Below are 15,213 nucleotides of genomic sequence, written 5' to 3' on the forward strand. Positions count from 1 at the left end.
CGGGTCCCTTGTATCCATCTGCACCAAACATTTGGCCACTTTGGTAGATGATTATTTTCTGAGAACTCCCTTTCAGCCCCACAGTACATACATATAGCACAGGCATATTGACACTTTAGAAGGCTGTGCAGCATAAAACAGCTCTCTGGTAAGACATCAAGCAACACTATACTGTGTGTATTCAATAATTGTCACTACTGTAATAATATCTGCCTGGGTCCTTCACTGACTTGGATCAATATTGCTCCAACAACAACATACATGTGACTCATGATCACTGAAACACAGATGACCACCAGCATAGAAAACAAATAATTCTCAGAGCCAGAAGAACTCACCTGTGATACTGGGATGCAGACCTATTGGCTTTGCAAAGTATTACACCCCCACCCTCCCAGATGGCCACCGTGTGTGCAAACACCAGTGGACTTCATGAGATAATTTTTCTTAAAGCTTAATAAACACCATTCAAAGATGACTATTAGCAAGGGAGTGTGTGCTAGAACACGTCACTATGGTGACTGCCTAAATGTTTTGCCAATAAGTGCAAGTTATGAGTCTTTTGATTTCAGGATGCCTTTCAGCAAACCCTGGATATTGTCTTTCTCCTACCATTCTGTCAATTGTCTGTACATCATCTCGAGCAACAATAAAGTAGTTCCTTTCACTGTTGCAGTCAATATGGCACCCTTAAGTACAGCAACAACATTATGTAAAAGAAAGCACACCAGTAGACTGATAAGAAATGAAAAATGTGCCCCAAAAGCAAAATAATAGTAAATATAGAATGTGCCCCCACATTTTTCCCTAAGCCTTTTGGTCATTCCCTTGCACAGTAATCTTTATGACTTGATAACTATGTGCATGTCTGGATCTCTTATTTTAATGAGTATAATCCTGATAGGGTATGTCAGTTCTATGTTCTTTCTCTGCAGATCACCAATGCATATGAAACTGAAGAAGTGAAAAGTCAGAAGCTAGTGAAGGGGCACGCATACTCGCTTACGGGTGCCAAAGAGGTAAGACTGATGCCTCCATGGATAATATGTTGGACTGAACATTGTTCATGGTGTTAGTCTCCATCAATCACTTGCTTCTTGTGTCAATTGTTTGTGTATCAAGTTAGGCACTTAAACTGGCCGCATCAAATAATATAGAAATTAAGCTGATCAACAAAAATGTTGTGGCAGGACCACTAAACAGCAAAAAGGCATTTTTGAGCTTGGGTACCTCAGCAATGTTTTGAGGTGTGTAGGAAATAGACATATTACAAAATATCTCAGGGAAGAGTAGAAACTGTAAAACAATCGAACACATTTACATTCCATAATTAGCTTTGAAACTGAACATTTCACCCCATAGCTTAACTTTTCCAGTTTGCATTTACCCCTCTGAACATTTATCATCAGTGTCTGGCCTGTAGCATGTTGGTTTGTGGCATCTTGGCCTCTTGGCTGGTTAGTGCAATGACCTGCTAGTATTATGACCTTATAGTAGAGGTTTTGTCATGTGAACTTCAAGATTAGTACACAGTACCAGGGCAATCCAACACTGTCCTTCTGTGGTATCTTTATAGGGTATGTTGGATCAGGATTAAGGCCCTCATTACAAACCTGGTGGTCGGTGTTAAATCGGCGGTAATACCGCCAACAGGCTGGCGGTAACAAAAATGGAATCACGACCATGGCGGAAACTGCCAACACATGCAGCCACTTTAACACTCTGACCGCCACGGCGTTAGCAACAAACACCGTGGTGGTAACCGCCAACAGACAGATGAAAGACAATGTACCACCCACCCCATTACAACCCGCCCATCCAGCAGCTTTTCCAGGGCGGTACCAACACCATCAAAAGCACAGCTGAAACAGTACTTGGAAGGGAAACCACTCACCTCTCAACACCCAAGGAAGAACCAGGACGCCATGGAGCCCGAACTACAGGTGTTACCCATGCTGGTGTATCTTCTCATCTACCAGGAGTACCAACGGCGGCGGCGACAACCACAGTGAGTACTGCACCTAGCACATGGGGGGGGAGGAAAAAGAGAGTGACACACAGACGCAACACGCAACACCCCCACCCCCACCCTCACCCCAACACCATACACACAAACACATGCATCAACATTACATATACACCCCGTAACCCTCTGGAAGAACGCAAGGACAAAAGGAATGGAGTCAAATTAGTGTTGTATTAGAAATAGTCAGATATACGTTATAAATTCAAAAACAGTATTTACAAAATATACAATATGTACAAAAGGCGGTCCATTGTCCACCCAAAATGTCTGTGGGCCACTGGGCCAAAACTCATAGGCCAAGGCCACACTTGACTCCTGCCTCAATATGGAGAGAACACTGCAGGGGCATCAGGTCAAAAACACACAGGCACCTCAAGGGGACGGAAAAGGGGGGGGCACCTCAACCGGAAGATGGGACAAAGCCACTGCTCCTGGAGGGGGCTCCATGCCCACAGCGATGTCCTGGGGAGTGCAAGGCCACAGTATCTCAAGTGGGTGGTTTGCCCACTGCTTGGTCCAGGGGGGTGCAAAGCCACAGTCTCTCTAGTGGGTGGTTTGCCCACTGCTTGCTCCTGGGGAGTGCAAAGCCACAATCTCTCTAGTGGGTGGTTTGCCCACTGCTTGGTCCTGGGGAGTGCAAAGCCACAGTCTCTCAAGTGGATGCATTTCTCCACTGGTTCTGGAGGGGGCTTTGTGCCCAGTGTGCTTCATCCTGCCAAGGATAGGGTGAGTGGATGTCTTTCTCCACTGGCTCTGGAGGGGGCTTTGTGCCCAGTGTGCTTCATCCTGCCAAGGATAGGGTGAGTGGATGCCTTCCTCCACTGATTCTGGAGGGGGTTCTGTTCCCAGTGATGCAGCACTTGGGGGTGGCAGTTCACAGTCCCTCACCTGGGTGTCAGAGCCACGAGATTTGCAGTGGCCAGGATGCATGATAGTCCATGGAGGCAGGGATAGAGTCCATCCGGCGGCGGCTACGGCTGCACAGTAGTGGTAGTGCTGGTGCTGGTGGGGGTGCTGCCATTGGTGGAGGGAGGCTCCAGCCCCTCTTCTGCAGCCTCGGACGGCTGCCCACTGAAGCTGCTGCTGCTGGCAGTGGTGCTACTGTCAGCAGGGCTTGCGGCGGTGCAGGTGGCAGTGCTGGCTGCGGTGGGGGGAGGCTCCAGCCATTCTCCTGCAGCCTCGGACGGCTGCCCACTGGGGCTGCTGCTGCTGACAGTAGTGGTGCTTGCGGCAATGCAGGTGGTGGTGCATGAGACAGTGCTTGCGGCGGTGCTGGCTGCGGTGCAGGTGGTGGTGCTGGCGGTTGTGCTGGTAGCCACCAGGCCTTCACCTGCAGGCTCGGACGGCTGAAGTGCCTTGGCTGGTGTTTTGTGCCACTTCCTGCCCTTGGCAGCTAGTGGGGTCACCTTGGGTCTGGCAGCTGGAGTCTTTGAGGTGGCCTTGCTGGGTGGTTGTGGCTCCTTCCCCTTGCTGGATGCTGTCCCCTTCTTCACCTTGCCAGGTGGCGTAATGGTCTTTGCTTTGGCAGGGGTTGGTGGGACACTGGCTGGTCTGACATGTGCCCCCTTTGAGCCTCTGACAGCCGCAGGAACCACAGCGGACGTGGACCTGGTGGCTGAGGTGCTCGGCTGGGTTTTGGCCACCCTGGCCCGAGGGGAAGGATGGGGGGTGGGGGTAGGAAAGAGGTCAATGTTTGCAAGGAAAAGCTTCTTAGGGACATTGGGGTGGGAAGAGGGTGAAGGTTTGGGAGTGGAGGAAGAGGGAGTGCTTGTAGGAGGTGTCAGTCTGCTGTGTTTGGGTCCAGGTGCATGAGCTGGATGCTGTTGTGAGGTGGATGGTTGTTGGGTGTGTGTGTGCTTGCGTTTGTGTACTTTGGGAGGAGGGGCCACAGACACAGTGGGAGAGGACACAGGGGACATGTGCATGGATGTGGGGGTGGTGACTGCCAGTTAGGGGCGTGTAGTGATAGGTGTGCTGGTGATGGAGGTAGTGGATGAGGATGTAGTGCATGCAGGTGTGAGTGGAGACGCTACTGGGAGGAAGGTTGACGACGACGAGGAGGGGGACACAGTGGAGGCAGTGGATGTTGGTGTGTCTGCATGGGGATGGTGCTTGTGTGAGTGCCTGTGAGATGAAGTGTGGTGCTTGTGTTTGCCAGAGCCACTTCTGTGTGTTGATTTTGGTGAATGCTGGTCTGAAGGTGTGCTTGGGATAGGCTGGGGTTGAGGGGATTGGGACTGGGTAGAAGAAGTTGGAGAGGGGAGGCTAGAGACAGGGACAATGGCTGCCATCAGTGCAGAGGCCAGAGCCTGAAATGCTCTCTGTTGGGCCGCCACGCCAGAGTGAATGCCCTCCAGGTATGCATTTGTTTGTTGCAAATGCCTCTCGACACCCTGGATGGCATTCAGAATGGTTGACTGCCCATCAGTGAGGGATCTCAGGAGGTCAATAGCCTTCTCACTGAGGGCAGCAGGGCTGACTGGGGCAGGGCCCGAGGTGCCTGGGGTGAAGGAGATGCCCACCCTCCTGGGTGAGCGGACACAGGAAACACGCTGAGGGGCTGCTGGGAGGGCGGTGCTGGTAAGGGGGTGGCAGCTGTACCTGTTGCTGGGGTGGGCACAGAGATGTCCACCACCGCCAGGGAGCTTCCATCGGAGGAGGAGTCCATGTCTGTAGTGTCCCCTCCTTTCTCCGTCGCAGTGCTCCCCTCGCCCTCCGTCACACTGGTGCCCTCACCCTCAGTGGATTCGGCCTCCATGCCCATGTGGGATGCAGGTGCTTCTGCTCCTCCGCCAGATGATGCTAATGCACACAAGGACAAGGTGACAAAACAAAAAGGCGGGGGGGAACAGAGGATACACTTGGTCAATACCAGCATCAGCACTACCGTTGGCGTACACAACTCACAGGGATCAGCCCTATGCACTATTCCATGCACTACCAGTTACAATGCTAGTCACCAGCCCATGGGGTACAATGGCTAACGCCATCAGCTGCATACCTGAAACTAACAGGGCCCTGACCAGTAGTAGATGCCCACTAACACTATTGGGGTTGGAGTGCTTCAGAGCCTGCCTAACAAGGGACCTACCCTGGCATGTTCGCCCTGGCCTAGGGGCACCTACAGTCCACATCCCCACCCAGGTAAAACCTTAACACACGCTAAGTCATGAATCTGAATTTGTACTCACCCCCTTGTGGCTGCTGTGATGCCCTCAATGCCCATACAACTCCGGATAGGCCACCGACAGGATGCAGAACATCAGGGGGGTAAGGGTACGAGGGGCACACCTTCCTCGTTGGGAGGCCAGCCCCAGCTGGGCCTCCGCCGTCTTCCTTGCCCAGCGGCGCAGGTCCTCACGGCAGTGGGTGTTCCGCCTGTCAAAGACCCCCAGGGTCCGCACCTCCATGGTGATGGCACGCCAAATACCCTTTTTCTGATGGGCGCTGATCTGCAGGAAAAATACAGCAGAAAAGGGATTAGTTAACCGTCTGAACCGTCACACTCATGCCCCACCATATCCCTCCCATCCCCTGACGCACATACATTGACCACCATACATGCAGCACTCTGGCCAGGATGCCTCAGCCCCCTCCTACATGTGGCTTACACACACAGCACTCCATACATTCATGGCCCACGCAACATGCTCACAGTGTACTTACCTGTTTGTCTGGAGGACCGTAGAGTAAAGTGTACTGGGGTAGGACCCCATCCACCAGTCTCTCCAACTCCAAAGCAGTGAAGGCATGGGCTCTTTCCCCAGACACATGAGCCATTGTCGCTTCCAGACACAGGTCACAACAGCACTTGCAGTGTAGGTCCTCTCCTGTTGAAGGTCAGGTAGCAAGTGGGTGAATAGATAGAAAATGGCGGTCACGTCCGCGGCGGTGCGCACCGTCACTGCCGTCGTACATTGCCATTGGCTCCTGGAACCCATACGGCCCAATGATAACCAATGTGAAGTTGCGCAGCGGTCATCGACCACCTACCGCAACGGCACACAACGCCAGCAGAATTACCTCATTTCCACTTGTCCCTCCTCACAGGTCAGGCAGCCACCATTTCAGGGGGACACAGGCCAGACATTGTCACAGCAACTGACTCTCGGATTCACATACTGGTTCTGTAAATGAAGAAATGCATCATTATTGCAATAGATGTGTGAATATGACCCTCTGCTCACTGTTTTCCTCCATAGGCTTCAACCGCTGAGGCTGTATATGAGATGGAGACATCCTCCAGTGTACAGACCCCCGGTGGACAATGGAGGACAGACACATTATACTAACATACAGACTTGATCGGCCCACAATCCAAGAACTGTGTGCCCAATTGGAGCCAGACCTGATGTGAGCTATCCGCCAGCCCACAGGTATCCCCCCTCTAGTGCAGGTCCTGTCTGTGCTCCATTTCCTGGCAAGTGGTTCCTTCCACACAACAGTGGCCATGGCATCAGGGATGTCTCAGCCAATATTCTCCAACGTGTTGACCAGAGTGTTGTCTGCCCTGCTGAAACACATGCGCAGCTACATAGTATTCCCCCAAGTGGAGGATTTGGCCACAGTGAAAGCTGACTTTTATGCCATGGGACATATCCCCAACATCATTGGTGCCATTGATGGTACACATGTGGTTTTTGTCCCCCCCCGCAGAAATGAACAAGTGCTCAGGAATAGAAAAAACTATCACTCTTTGAATGTGCAGATGGTGTGTTTGGTGGACCAGTACATCTCCCATGTGAATGCCAAGTATCCTGGCTCTGTGCATGACGCCTTTATCTTGAGGAATAGCAGCATCCCATATGTGATGGCCCAACTCCAGAGGCACCGGGTGTAGCTATTAGGTGAGCCCAAGGTCCCCACCCAATATATGTTGGTTTCTGGGTATGGGGTTGACCCTAAAGGTTGGTGTGTGTCTAAAAGGTATCCCTCGATATTTGCAGGTGGCTCTGGTTACCCCAACCTCTCATGGCTACTGACCCCAGTGAGGAATGCCAGGACAAGGGCAGAGGAACGTTACAATGAGGCACATGGGCGAACAAGGAGGATAATTGAGAGAACCTTCGGCCTCCTGAAGGCCAGGTTCCCGTGCCTTCATCTGACAGGTGGATCCCTGTACTACTCACCCAAGAAGGTGTGCCAGATCATCGTTGCATGTTGCATGTTGCAGAACCTGGCCTTTAGACGCCAGGTGCCTTTTCTGCAGGAGGATGAGCCTGGAGATGGCCTTGTGGCAGTGGTGGAGCCTGTGGACAGTGAGGAAGAGGAGGCGGAGGATGAAGATGTGGACAACAGAAGTACTATCATACAGCAGTACTTCCAGTGACACACAGGTAAGGCACTGTAACTTCACTTATCATTTCAGTTTTCTGTTGGACATTGGACATGGCAGCACGATTTCCCTATGTCTATGTCTACTTACTGTACCCTTTGGCATCTCTATTTTCAGATATCTGTCCCCCACTCTGGCTCCTGGTGGGTTTACTGCTGCCCACTACAGGTCACACCAATGTATATATAACTGTACATATGAATTGAAATGTTTTCAGATTGTTGTATTAATACATATTCCAATCAATTGACAGACTCCAGATTTGTATTTGTTCCAAGGGTGTTTATTTAAGTGCTAATAAGTAGAGGGGGATGTGCAATGGGCAGGGGTGATGGTGGAGGAATGTCCAGTTAGAGTCTAGTCTCTTGGTATCACAGGTGCATTGTCCAAAGGGGCATGGGAAGGGGAGCAATGGCAGTTCAAGGTGGACAGGGTGACAGAGTGGGACACAAGGGTGACAATCAGGAGAGTCTTATTTCCTGGCGGGGGTCTTGGCAATGTTCTCTGGCTTCTGCCTGGATCGCAGGGACCGTTTGCGGGGTGGTTCTCCTTCTGCAGGAGGTGGGGTGCTGGTGACCTGTTGTTCCAGTGGCGGGGCCTCCTGTCCACTAGTGCCGGCGGAGGTGGAGGGCTGTTCATCGCTGTGGCTAGTGTGAGGTGCCCGTTGTTGTGCCACCGCCTCTCTCATGGTGTTGGCCCAAGGTCACCTGGGAATTTTGGTATGCTCCCAGGATCCCTGCAAGTGCCTCATGGAGAGTGAGTTCCCTGGGCCTGTCCTCCCCCTGTCGCACAGCAGTCCTCCCAGCTTCCCTGTTGTCCTGTGCCTCTGTCCCCTGAACCGTGTGCCCACTGCCACTGACCCCAGGTCCCTGATTGTCTTGAGTTTGGGGGGTTGCCTGGGGTTCCTGTAGTGGTGGACACACTGCTGATTGATGTGTCCTGGGGACAGTGGCATAGGCCTGCTGGGTGGGTGCTGTGCTGGTGTTTTCTGAGAGGGGGAGTTCTATGGTGGTATGGGACTGTGCCTGGGTACCCCACTGTCCAGAGGTCTCTGTTGGGCCAGGGTGGTCTTTGTGATCCAGGCGTGCAGAGCTGCTGTCATAACTGTGAGCCTCTTCTGTGGGAGGACTGGATGTTGGTGGCACCTCCTCTCCGGTGACGCTGAGTGGTGGGCCTGTGGGGATGTAAATGTAGTGTTATTGTATCTGCATGTGCCAACTTATGCATGGGTGTGTTTCCCTGTATGGTTGTGATAGCCCTGTCAGCTGTGCCTTGTGTGCATAGTGATTTTGTGTGCTAGGTGATTCTCTCTAATTGGCATGCTTTTGTGATGGGTGTCCATGCAGGTCTGTGATGGGTGTCCATGCATAGGTGTTGCATGGAGGGCTTGGTATTGGGGTGGGTGGGTTTTGATATTGGGGTATTTGTGAGTTGGTGGAGTGATGGGGGTGAGGGTAGGGGTAGGAGTTTGTGATGGCATGCAGGTATGGTGGGGATATAGTAGTAAAGATTTGACTTACCAGAGTCCAGTCCTCCTGCTACTCCTGCGAGGCCCTCAGGATGCATTATTGCCAAGACTTACTCCTCCCATGTTGTTAGTTGTGGGTCAGGAGGTGGGGGTCCACCGACAGTCCTCTATACTGCTACCTGGTGTCTTGCAACCACGGAATGCACCTTCCCCCGTAAGTCGTTCCAACTCTTCCTGATCTCATCCCTTGTTCTGGGGTGCTGTCCCACGGCATTGACCCTGTTCACGACTCTCTGCCATAGCTCCAGCTTCCTTGAAATGGACGCCTGCTGCACCTGTGATCCGAATAGCTGTGGCTCTACCCCGATGATTTCCTCCACCATGACCCTTAGCTCCTCCTCTGAAAACCTCGGGTGTCTTTGTGATGCCATGGATGTGGTGTGAGTGGTATGTGTGAGGATGTGTGGGGTGATGTGTTGGGGTGTGTGCTGTGAGGTGCGTGGATGGTGTATGGGTGATGGGGTTTTGTGGCTCTGATTGAGTGGGTGCTCCTGGGTTGTCTCTCTCTGTTTGCTATCTTTTCTTTCATAGAAAGTGTTGTGGGGAATGAGAGTGTTTGTTTTATAGTGTTGTGGGTGTGGTGTGTGTATGTGTGTCAGGTGTGTGTGGTTTGAATTGTCCAATGTGGTGGAGTTTTGTTAGTGTGTATGTATTATGAGCACGGCGGTGTGTACCGCCAATGGTTTACCGCGGTTGAAAGACCGCCGTGGTGATTCGTGGGTCCTGATACTGTGGGCGTATTCCTGTTGGCGTAACAGTGTGGGTTTTGGTACCGCCAGTTTATCACTGACCTTTGGTCTGGCGGACTTGTTTGGGTGTCTGTATAGTGGCGGATTTCTCTGTGTGGATCATAATACCCGTAGCGGTATACCGCCGCAGTCACGGTATGTTGGCGGCCATCAGCACAGCGGTAGACGGCATTTACCGCCAAGGTTGTAAGGAGGGCCTAAGTCTGTTAGATATTTGCCAAATACTTTGTGCATTGACATTACATATATTTTGATGGCCTTGTTCGTGCCAAGACAGGTGCTATTTTCAATAGGTCCATGCAAACATGAAAAGTCACATTTGTGAGATTTCATTGTCAATAATTTTGGCACACTGCCCTATTGTTATGATATCATCGGAAGCTAAACATTGAAGGAAGTAAAGTGCCTGTGCGCAATGTCTTATAGAAAATTTATTCAAAAGGGCTTTAATAGTACAATATCTGAGTTTTGAATAAAAAGTGCCAAAAAACATAACATGTGAGGTACTTTGTGAAGAAATCAAGTCACAGGGGCAGGGATCAAGATTACAGTCCCAGTTATTGCAGTGAGGGAATGCCACTAGCAGAAGGAATAAAGTAAGTCAAAACCTCGAGAGAAGGAAATTCTGATAATGCTGGGCATTATCCTTGGCATCTGGCTGCTCATACTTTGCATACCACATATCCCTCAGTTTCTTTTTGATGAGGGAAAAAGGAGATTTTCACACAGCTCTGTTCTGGACAGAGTCAAAGTCAAATCCCTAATCTTCCTCAGCCAAAGAACTTCAAGGCCCCGTTCCAATCACAGGCAGTCGTGAATAATCACTCTGCTTAATGCCAAAGCCTCATTGGTCCAAACTCCTCACCACAACATAAGAGGGTGGGTCCATATATTGTCCCCCAAGGGGATTAGCTCCAACTCAGTAAGACATATAAAAGTGGCAGTGCATTGTGGGAGGAAAAGCAGGCGACCGGAGAGCTACTTTTTGATTATCGGTAGCCAAGTTACTTTATTGAAGCCCCCGACCACGGCCTCATAAGTAGCCAAGCTTACGCATTTCGCCAGATACATCGCTAACATATGATGTACTGGTCTCCTTCCTAATTCAGTGGTAAAATGAAAGAGGGCATTAATACTCCACGCAAACTCACTGTTTTTAGTCTCCAACTATGGGTACCAAGACCCGGAGTCATTAAAGACAAGACCAAGGTAACTGAAATTATTCATAATTAGGATGAGTTTGGAGCAGATGAACTCAATTCTAGACAGAACTACAATCTGAATTAGAGTCTTTCTATCTTTTGTCGGAATGAAGTGACAGATCTCCCATAAAGGTCTCAGCTGGAGTTGTGCACTCTTGGCAACGGAATTGATTTGAAATTGAAGATTGAGTCTTTTTTCCAAAATCACACCTAGAGCTATCAGTGATAGTGGATTTGCAGTGAAGGACATCAAAAGTATCACTCTGGGATTAGACCACTCTATTGGCATGCAATGGTAAAATGAAAAGGAAATCCGTTTTTAGAGGGATTTAGTTTCGGGTAGTTGGCAGTCATCCACTCTTATAATTTCTCCAGTGTAAGTACATGGAGCCTGTTGGACCTGGCCCTTTCTCAGTGTCATCCCCAGACTTTCTGCCTTTTCCCTCCACTTTTTGCTGAATTCGTTTTTGTTGGCTTTAGGACTTTGGGAACTTTACCCCTGCTGACCAGTACCAAGGTGCAGGTGCTCTGTACTACATGGTGATATTGGCTTAGCCACAATTGGCATATTTACTTTACTTGTAAGTCTCTGGTAAAGTGCACAATAGGTGCAGAGGTCATATTGATTAAAAGCTACAAGTGAGCCTGCTGCACTGATTGTGCCTCCCATTATAGCAAGTGTACCCAATTGCCAGTTCCAAACCTTCATTTTATTACATATGTCACCCCTAATGTAGGCCCTAGTTAACCCCGAGGGCAGAGTGCAGTGTATTTAATAGTGGGATATGTAATTTTAAGTCTAACATGTTGTACCAATAAGCAGTTATATGCTTTCAGTAGCGATCCGCTTTTAGAGTGCGCTGCTCTCTAGCCTGTTCAGCGTATGTAAGATTCTTCCTTGGAATTTTGCTTATGTGATGTGCTTATCTCGTGCCTATATAATGTATTCTGTAAACTTGTTGTTGTTTGAAATATGTAAGAGCTTCGCTGGCATTGCTTGACAATCGGTTAAGTCAATTCCTGCTTCAAAGAGGTAATTACCATCATTTGGTTCCTTCATTTTAACATTTATAACACGTCCTGGTAGTGAAAAACGCCTACATTTGTTTTTCACCACCTCAAGGCCTATCTCTCACAGAGGTTAACATTGGGATTGCCTTAAAACATCTTTTAAGTGCAATTTCCAATTTAATTGGGACAAGATATAAATGTGGAGTTTGATGTCTCTGAACTCACAATTTAAAATCACAACTTATGGTGAAGTTCGATTTTAAATTGTAAGTCTGAAAATGACACTTTTAGAAAGTTGGCATTTTCTTACTTTAACCATTCTGTGCCTCTGCCTGACTCTGAATACACGTCTGGGGAATATGACAGCTGGGATTTGTGCATTCCCTCTAGACAGTTACACACAAATGGAGCTGGGGTGTGACATTTAAATCCTGATGGCCCATCACCAGGTTGATGGGGCTTCCTGGGTTAGATGGGAGGGAGGAGGTGACACTTCCAACTGAATAGTGTTGTGCCTCTCCTAAAACAAAGGGCTGCATACCCTTATGTGGAGTGTCTGAAGCCAGGGAAGGAAGGGCAGGGACCTTGGGCCCTTCAAAGGCCTCTCTTTTAAGTCTCCCCCACTTCAAAGGGTCAACTGGGTAGAAGTACTGGAACCCAAACCCCACCAAATCATAACTCTACCAGAACCAAGGACATTCTGCCAGGAAGAAGGACTGCTGTGCTGCCAGGAGGGACTGCCACACTGCCAACTGCATTGCTGTGTTTGCCTACTGCTTGTTGTGTGCTGTGCTGTTGAAAGGACTGCCACTTTGCTACTTCCTTTGCTGTGCTGGCCTGCTGCTTCTTGTCTGGAGTGAGAAGAACTAAACCTGTTCTCTACGTCTTTGAACCCAAGTTCTCCAAAGGCTTGCTGAATTGCCTACTGTTCTTCTGAAGTCTCAGGGACACAAAAGACTTCCATCACACCTACTACAGCTCCTGGACCCGTCTCCAACCAGCTCCCAACCCCCAAGAGGCACCCCTCCAGTCCTGGGCCCTTGCAAGTGTTTTTTTATCTTCTGAAATCTAGCTTTTGGCCTGTTTGCATCAGCGAACGGGCACGTTCACACTCAAATTGCACCCCTTGCACAAAGGATCAGCATGAACGGGTGCACATTCATCTCTTTGCACAATAAGGCTCTCCACTCGGTACCGCAAGGCTCCAGCTTGTCCTTCCCCAATGCCCGGCAGCTCTTCGCAGTGGGTAATTCCAGTAAAACAGGAAGACAAGAGTTTCCACCACCTCTTGTCTCCTTGTACATAAATCGTCATCTACCACCCAGTGGCTCAGCAAAACAGTGTTTGGAAAGAATTCTAAAAAGGAAATATATTTTTGGTTTTCACAACAATGTTACCAGTTGTTGTTGAGTGCCATTATTCCCTAATTGTGCCATCAAAATCTGAGGAAAAGCTAAAAAGCTTGTTTTGCTATTTGCATTTCTGATACTTTTTTCTAAATGTCTTAATAAATGTTCTAAATAAAAACTATCCTTTACTTCTCAGATTATTTGTACAAAGTGTGATGTAAACACGTGTGTGCCACCTTGTTGCTGGCTCTATGCATGAATCTAAAGTGTTTGGAGTTGACAAGATTCATTGATGGATTTTTCACAGTACAAAAAAGTAGAAATGTATATTTATCAGTCAGCTTTACAGAGTATCCCACATCACATTAAAGACACAACAAATCATTATGTTACAGGATAGCTATTCTGGGTCATTTCAATAGATTGATGTTAAGCAGGCATCCCAAATGAAAATTCGTCTATCATTGTCGGTGGCTGTGCCATTGAAGTGTTCATCCAGCAACAATGGACATCACCTCACCAACATGCTAGGGGTAGCATGCCCCTTGACCCCCCAGATGTCATCATAGAAAGTGACATGATATGAACTTTGACCTTGGTAACATTGAAATAATTTGTGACATGATCACTAAATTTTAAAAAGCTACTATTAGTGATTATGGAAAAAATATACTGAAGTAGATGAAAGTAAACTTTAGGTATAGTCCATATACTGATTAGTTCCTGTCAAGGTACGCCAGTAGTACAACCATGAAAAGGCAGTGACAAAGGCATCATACACCAGAGGAAAAGAGATCGTAGTCCCGCTACAGTCATCATATTTCTAAACGGATTCAGATAAACGGTTCAGCCTCAAATGTTTAAGCTCAACTTCATTTGGTACCAACAATCATTATTTGTCCTGGTAACATGCCTAGACATATCCTTAAATGCCCCCAAAAGAGCTTCAAAAACACAGGCAGAATGTCCACACCCATATGTCAATGCAAAGCCTATACATGCCCAGGTATAGCTCTAAATGCCAGTGCTGCCTCATTGGAGCATAATCATTAAAGTGTTCTTGCTTCCATTATTATAAGCTGGATTGCAAAAAAATTCCCCAGCCCCCACCCCAGGTACAAGTTCTGCTCAAAGATGCGCTGCTCAGACGGGGAGATGCGTCGGTTCTGCTCAGGGATGCGTCCTTCAGCAGAGGATGCATTGATTCCGCTGAGAAAACAGGTTAGGTCCACTTCATGGATTCAGGACTGGGATGGCACCACTTGGTAGGACAGATTCACAGATGGCATAGTTGAGGTGCAGAAGTAGGGTGGATGGAAGTCTTTAATGTCCCTGAGACTTCAGATCAGGAGGCCAGCCAACTAGCCCTTGGAGTCGCTTTTGCCCATATTTATACTTTTTTTGCCCTGCATTTGCGTCATTTTTTGTACGCAAAAGCGGCGCAAACTTGCAAAATACAATTGTATTTTGTAAGTTTGTGGCGTTTTTGCCTCAAAAAGCAGTGCAAACGCGGCGCTAAAAAAGTATAAATATGGGCCTTTGGGTCCAAGTGATGCAAGTCCAGTCCTTCTCACCCAGGCAAGGGAGAAGGAGACAGCAGGCCAGCATTGCAAGGCAAGAGCCCAGCAAAACAACAGTACAGCAGAGTAGCAGTCCTTAAGCAGCACAGCAGTCATCTTCTTGGCAGAGTACTCACAGGACCAGAAGTGTACTGAAGTGGTGGTGTCTGAGGTCCAGCACTTATACACAGTGGTGCCTTTGACGTGGGGGAGACTTCAAAGACAGACCTTTGAAGTGCACAGGGGTCCTACCCTTCCTGCCCTGGATGAAGACTCACTACACGGGGTATGCAGACCTTTTTGTGTGGACAGGACACAGCCTATTCAGTGGCAAGTGAGGCTGTGCCAAGCTCCTTCCTCCCATCCTTCCAGAGATGGCACATTGAGACACATATATGCTCCCATTGTGTGCCGCTGTCTAGGAGGAATACACAAAGTCCAGCTGTCACCCACC

At 48.9% G+C, this 15,213-nt stretch overlaps 1 pseudogene; it reads left to right on the forward strand.

Annotated features, from left to right (window-relative positions):
• LOC138297229 (calpain-8-like) overlaps nucleotides 1-15,213 on the forward strand; it is a 186,947-nt pseudogene that overhangs the window by 89,488 nt on the left and 82,246 nt on the right.

The sequence above is a fragment of the Pleurodeles waltl genome, chromosome 5 (assembly GCF_031143425.1).
Source record: "Pleurodeles waltl isolate 20211129_DDA chromosome 5, aPleWal1.hap1.20221129, whole genome shotgun sequence".
In the NCBI taxonomy this organism is placed as follows: Eukaryota; Metazoa; Chordata; class Amphibia; order Caudata; family Salamandridae; genus Pleurodeles; species Pleurodeles waltl.